We start from the raw sequence: 6517 nt of genomic DNA, 5'->3' as shown, positions 1-6517 counted from the left end.
GTGTAGTACGACCAATGGAACGCCACCGTCCAGCCATTTTAGGCAAGCAAAACCTCGCTCCCGCGGTCTGTTCTGATAATAGAAATATAATGGATAACCATGGTTAAATATATATATGGTATATTATAATATAATGTAACATAGATAATATTTTTATGCAATAGCTGTATCAAATCTCTCATGTCAAGGTGTACAAAAACATCTAACAATGATTCATAATCGGCGATCGTTCTATGTAGTATGTACACAGTGCAGTGCCCAGCTAGTGCGTGTAGGGAAGTGAGCTATACGCACGCGGCAGGAGTTTAGAAGGTAGGAAGGTGGTGGAGGAGGGGGAGAAGCTGGTGGAAGAAGAAGGAGGGGAGAAGCTAGTGTGGAGAAGGCTAGGCAAGAGAGAAGGAGAGGGAGAAGGGAGCTGCGGAGGAGGAGGGGGAGAAGGGCAGAAGGGGAAGAAGGGAGCTGGTGGAGGAGAGTGTGGAGAAGGGAGAACAGCGATGCCGCGAGGGGGAGAAGGGAGCTGGTGAGAGGCAGGGGAGAAGGGAGAAGCGGCAGAAGGGTTAGCTGGTGAGGATGAGGGGGTGAGATACGGAAGAATGAGGATAAGAGAGGGGGAAGAAGGAGCTGGGTGGAGGAGGGGGGGAGAAGGAGATAGTTTGTGAGAGGGGGAGAGCTGCGTGGAGAAGCAAGAGGAAGGTGAGAAGAGAGAATGGTGGTGGAGAAGGAAGATGCGAGAAGCTGCGTGGAGAAGCGGAGGAGGGGGAGAATGCTGGTGGAGGAGGAAGCGGGGAAGGCGAGGCTGGTGGCAGGAGGAATGGGAGAGGAGAAGGTTGTGGATAGGAGGGGAGAAGCTGCGCTGGAGAAGGCAGGCAGGCGGCAGAAGGAGAGCGTGTGTGAGCTGGCAGGAATGGCAAGAAGCTGTGGAGGCAGGAGGGGCAGCAAGCTGGTCGGAGAAGGAGGAAGGGTGAGAGCTGGTCGCGAGAAGGAGGCAGTTAGAAGGAGAAGGTGGTGTGCGAGGATGGGCGGCAGAAGCTTCGTGGCAGAAGAAGGAGGGAGAAGCTGGTGGCCAGAAGCGAGGAGAGGTAGAAGGAGGTGAGAAGGCCGAGCTGCCCGTGCGAGGAGGAGGCGGTTTAGCAAGGTAGAGAAGCCGGAGCTGTGCGCAGGCAGGCGAGGGGGAGAAGGAGAGGGGCATAAGGAAGGGGAGAAGCGCGTAGCTGGTCGGAGGAGCGAGGGGCGACAAGCGGAGAAGGTTGGCTGGAGGCAAGGCGAGAGCTTGGCTGGAAAAGGAGCGAAGGGAGAACAGAGACGCGTGGCTGCGATGAAGGAAGATGGGAGAGCTGGTGAGAGGAGGTGGGGAGAAGCTGGCTGGAGGGAGGGAAGGCGGAGAGCTGGTGGAGAATGGAGGAGAGGAGAGCTTGCAGTCTGTAGCCTTCCTCATTCTCCACCAGCCTTCTGCCCCTTCCTCCTTCGTCCACAGCTCCCTTCTCCCCCTCTTCTCCACCAGCTTTCTCCCCCTCCTCCTTCTTCCACCAGCTTCTCCCCCTTCCCTCCTTCTCCAACACCTTCTTCCCTTCCCCTTCCTCCTTCTCACCAGCTTCTCCCTTCCTTCTCCACCACCTCTCTTCTCCCCCTCCTCCTTTCTCCACCAGCTTCTCCCCCTCCTCCTTCTCCAACACCTTCTTCCCTTCTCCCCTCCTCCTTCTCACCAGCTTCTCTTCCTTCCTTCTTCCACCAGACCTTCTTCTCCCCCTCCTCCTTCTCCACAGCTTCTCCCTTCCTTCTCCACCACCTTCTCTTCTCCCCTCCTCCTTCTCAACCAGCTTCTCCCCCTCCTCCTTCTCAACACTTCTCCCTTCTCCCTCCTCCTTCTCCACAGCTTCTCCCTTCCTCCTCTCCACCACCTTCTTCCTTCTCCCCTTCCTCCTTTTCACCAGCTTCTCCCTTCCTCCTTCTCACCACCTTCTTCCTTCTCCCCTTCCTCCTTTCCACCAGCTTCCCTTCCTCCTTCTCCACCACCTTCTCCCCTTCCTCCTTCTCCACCAGCTTCTCCCCTCCTCCTTCTCCACCAGCTTCTCCCTTCTCCCCTCCTCCTTCTCCACCAGCTTCTCCCTTCCTCCTTCTCCACCACCTTCTTCCTTCTCCCCTTCCTCCTTTTCCACCAGCTTCTCCCTTCCTCCTTCTCCACCACCTCTCCCCTTCCTCTTCTCCACCAGCTTCTCCCTCCTCCTTCTCCACAGCTTCTCCTTCTCCCCTTCCTCATTCCTAGCCATATTGAGGTCGGCCATACAGCCGCCGTGGCGTTATTAGCCATATGAATCTTATCCACACGCGCCGCCGTGCGTATACTGTATAGTCTCGGCCAGTGGTGTAGTGTCAGACAGTGGTACAGTGCACAGGCACTTCATTGGACCGTCTCAAACAAATAATGGTAATTAAACACTAAATGTATCTACTATCAAAGTATTAATGTTTCTCTACTCTATTTTCGCCTATTTTGTCGATAGCTTGCTGTAAATGCCGTTTAAATGCTCATCTGCAACACACAAGTAGTTAACTACACCGCACGTACGCCCTGTGCACAAACAACACTGCACTGGTACTACATGTATCAACAAGATTGCACAACTCTTTCACGATGGATTTCGACAAAAAAGAATGTTTTCTCACCTTTCCGTATTCTTGGGGAACCTGAAGAAAGACAGGTCGGGCTTACACTGACGATTCGAGCAATTTACAGCAGAACAGTAAGCTGAGCTGACAGCACACAGCAGACAGTTTCACAGTAGCAGATACAGCAACATCCGGGAACTTCGTGTGAACTTGCTTCCCAAAATGGCGGTTGTGGCGACCCATGACCTACTACGCTATGATTGGAGAGTGGTCTATCTTGTGCCTACGGCACTCTAGAATCTTTGATTTTCACGCAGTTAATGTTACCAGAGCATATGATTGTTTAGAACCAGTGGGTTCGTTGTCATGCCACCGTGACGTCATCACTTCGGAGCTCTATAGCATAGGTGATAGGTTTTTTGTATGGAAGGGTGACAATCAGTCACACAGCCTCGTCGGGATACCCGGATAGTAGTATGATATATGTACATTCAACGAAAGTTCATGCTATTTTGGCATACCGGTATTCAAAAGAATTAAGGTGTTGTCAGTCTCATTCTCGTAAACTGTAAAGCCATGTTTCTCATTAAGCATTGTAAGTTGTAACTTATAAACTTGTACAGTACCGGGTACTCATCGTTACTAATACTCATAGTAATACTAATACTACGGTGGCTAGAGATATAGGCCTATACTTCACAATTTGCTTTTCAGATCGCGAATGTCGGAATGAGGTTGGTACATGGATAAACCAGATCAACTTGATAGGCCTACGTCAACGGTACTCGGTAGTATCATCAAACGACAACGGCTTATATTCCGTTTAACTAAGATCAGCAGCTATATATGACTTGTCGGCAGAAAGTAACGATCGAAGGATGAATACACTAGTCACGACTGACTGTCAGTGTCACTAGGAATGAAGGCAAAGGGCCCTACATATTACATCAGGAGTTTATCAATTCATAGACTCCTGATCAGTGAATGAGTGATTACATATATATCATTATATGATTCATTCACTTGCCTAGCTGAGCGATTGGATTGTGGCCGAGCTGAGTGTGTTATCTGAACTGGAATATAAATAAAGACTATACTAAAATGTACGTACAATACACAAAAACTATTAATACCTTAGCTTTTGTGTAGACCTCTTTCCAACGCACTTACGTCTATGTCACTGACAGCACACAGCACTACGAAAACAGCAACAACGTTATTCAACTTCCCGAGCTCTGCAGCAGCTCAATATGGATGTCGGTCACGTGATCGAGCCCATCCTCCGTATCATCAACGTCGTCGCCGCTTACGTTTACGCGACATGAAATTTACAGTGAAGTTGTATTATCTAGTAAAAGGAAACTTACGCGTTATTCGAAGCATTATTTTTTATGTATTAGTATTATGACTTCATTGACATGTTTCTTCTATGGACAGAATTCATTTTGTTGGATAACCTGCAAAATTTTACGCGAATCTTAGGTGCACCGTACTTCTTGGTTTATACTTCTGAGTAGATACTAAGATAGTATATAGGATCTTTGGTTTATCATCTACGCAACAACCTTCAGTTCTGACGTCGTTGGCAGCCTGTTAATAAACTTTAAAAGTCTTAACCTACACGACAAATGCCAATGTCTGGTTATTCAGAGCAGGGAGCTTGCAATGGGTTGGGTGCATGGTGACTTCACTGAGTTGTCTCAGGAAGGGTATTCCATTTAGAAAAACACCAAAATGTTCTTTCCTTATTACGGTGAAAAAGGAAGCAACCAAACCCCCTGAAATGTGCACGTGCTGAAACGTGTGTTCTGTTATATCATGTACCTTGTTTCATTTACTTGCAGTCAATCTTGCAAAGTAATTCACAACTGACCACCTACCAACAGCTTCCTCAAATAGAGGCGCTTGGACAGCCATATGCTTGTTGCCATGTACTGTTCTTCTTCATGGAATGATAAAGGAGTTAAACCACCAATAGCTAAAACTGCAGAATCATTCGCGTACAGTTCCTAAAATAAATCTTGTCAGAGAGAAGTTGAGAGAAGCGCACCTATTCCCCTGCATCACTTAGGCAGAACATACAAAGATGACGAAAAATAATTGGACCTTTGGGCAATCACTGCATTAAAATTCAGTGCTAAAGGTAAATATAGCTTTCAAAGCATATAAGAAATGAAACATGCAACTGCGACTAAAATGTCAAATAAGTTTTGTTACACCAAGCAGAAATCTGGGATCAACAAGATCACCAAGCAATAAACTTCAAACATTCACAAACGACTATTCACAGTATATCCTGGAGATACACGGTCTGAACACTTTCATTCAATATTGGAATGAAAGACCACTGGGAAGATGTGCCAAAAACCAATGAAACAAATTCAAATAAACTGCAAGGAAATAGGGTTGGAGTGACAAAACTATTCGTAAACCCCCAACCAGCAGACAAGACAATATTTGAGTTTTACTCTGTAAACTGCAGGGGAAAGGAATGGGTGAAAGTCCAGAAACAGCTGAAGAGCTGCATTGGCCAAACTAAAGGAAACTAGGAAACCCTGTAACTCGAGCAAACAATGCAATCCCATGCACATTGAATGAAATTTGTGGATGACTCATCTTCCCTCATGTAAAATAGGCTTTATTAAACCAAAACAAACATATTAATTGAATTCCAAGACCCTTAATTACAGGCACACTTATTAGCTTTTTATATGTCTACTCTTTAATAGTATTAAAGGAACATGAAACACAACCATTGCATAACTTTATATTACAGGCATAACCAGAATAATACGATGGAAATATTCATAGACCCTTCAACTCGTGCACATTTATTTACTTATTTACAAATACGTTTCATTACATATATAAATCTTCAGTATATACAGAGCAATACTATTATACACGTGCTTTCACAATAGTTTAATTGCAAACATACACTTTGATATTTTAGGCTAACCTATCACACTACAATTGCAGGATATATCTTTCCCAGCCTTCTTTGATAGGATAAAATGTCCTCATAACTCCAGTCATACTTGAGTTCATTTTTATGTCTAAACAATGTAAGACAAAATTGTTAATATTGTTTTCATGGCGCACACAAATGTTCATATGCATCATGTCCTGTTTTTTTCAGTATGATTTGCTGCCAGAACATATCACGTATCAGACAATTAATACAGAAAAACTAAAAAAACTAGAGTGAATTGTTGTTTTAAATCAAAAACAAACACACTCAAAACTACACACGTAGTAATGCAGCATGTTACAGTCCTAGCTGTCTACGCAGTTCTATCACGTTGCTGGTCCGACGGGTGATACTCCTTTAGGAGTGTTCCTGACTTTAATGTTATTAATGGTCATAATAACATATATATACATATATATATTGGTCATATATTAGTTTGTGGTTTAATGTCATTTAGGTCAGGGTTAGGATTATCAATCATTATTCATTAATCATTAATCATTAATGATTAATGATATCAAAGTTGGGAACACTCCTAATGGAGCGTTAGCTGGTCTGACACTGTAGGCATAACACATCAAAGCATATAGCACCACAAAAATTGGATTGCCTTAGCGTGATATTGAACCACTTATCTTGCCAGTCATTTCAAGCAAGCCGAACAGAGAGAAAAAAAGACAGAGAAACGGAGAGTGAGAGAGAGAGAGAGAGAGAGAGAGAGAGAGAGAGAGAGAGAGAGAGAGAAAGAGAGAGAGTTAATGTGTAACGCAACTCTGGCATTACAAGACCCAATGTCAAAATGGCACGTTTCTGTGTCGTGAATAAACAGTATTAAACACCCATAGAAAATACCTACTAATGGCAAGCAGACATTCGTCTGTGTAAATTAAAAATATAAAACATGCACAGAAGCACTTTCGGTTTAAATATGTGTTAAAT

Source organism: Priapulus caudatus, unplaced genomic scaffold (assembly GCF_000485595.1).
Source record: "Priapulus caudatus unplaced genomic scaffold, Priapulus_caudatus-5.0.1 Scaffold265, whole genome shotgun sequence".
NCBI classification, from domain to species: domain Eukaryota; kingdom Metazoa; phylum Priapulida; class Priapulimorpha; order Priapulimorphida; family Priapulidae; genus Priapulus; species Priapulus caudatus.
This window is presented reverse-complemented; position numbering follows the sequence as displayed.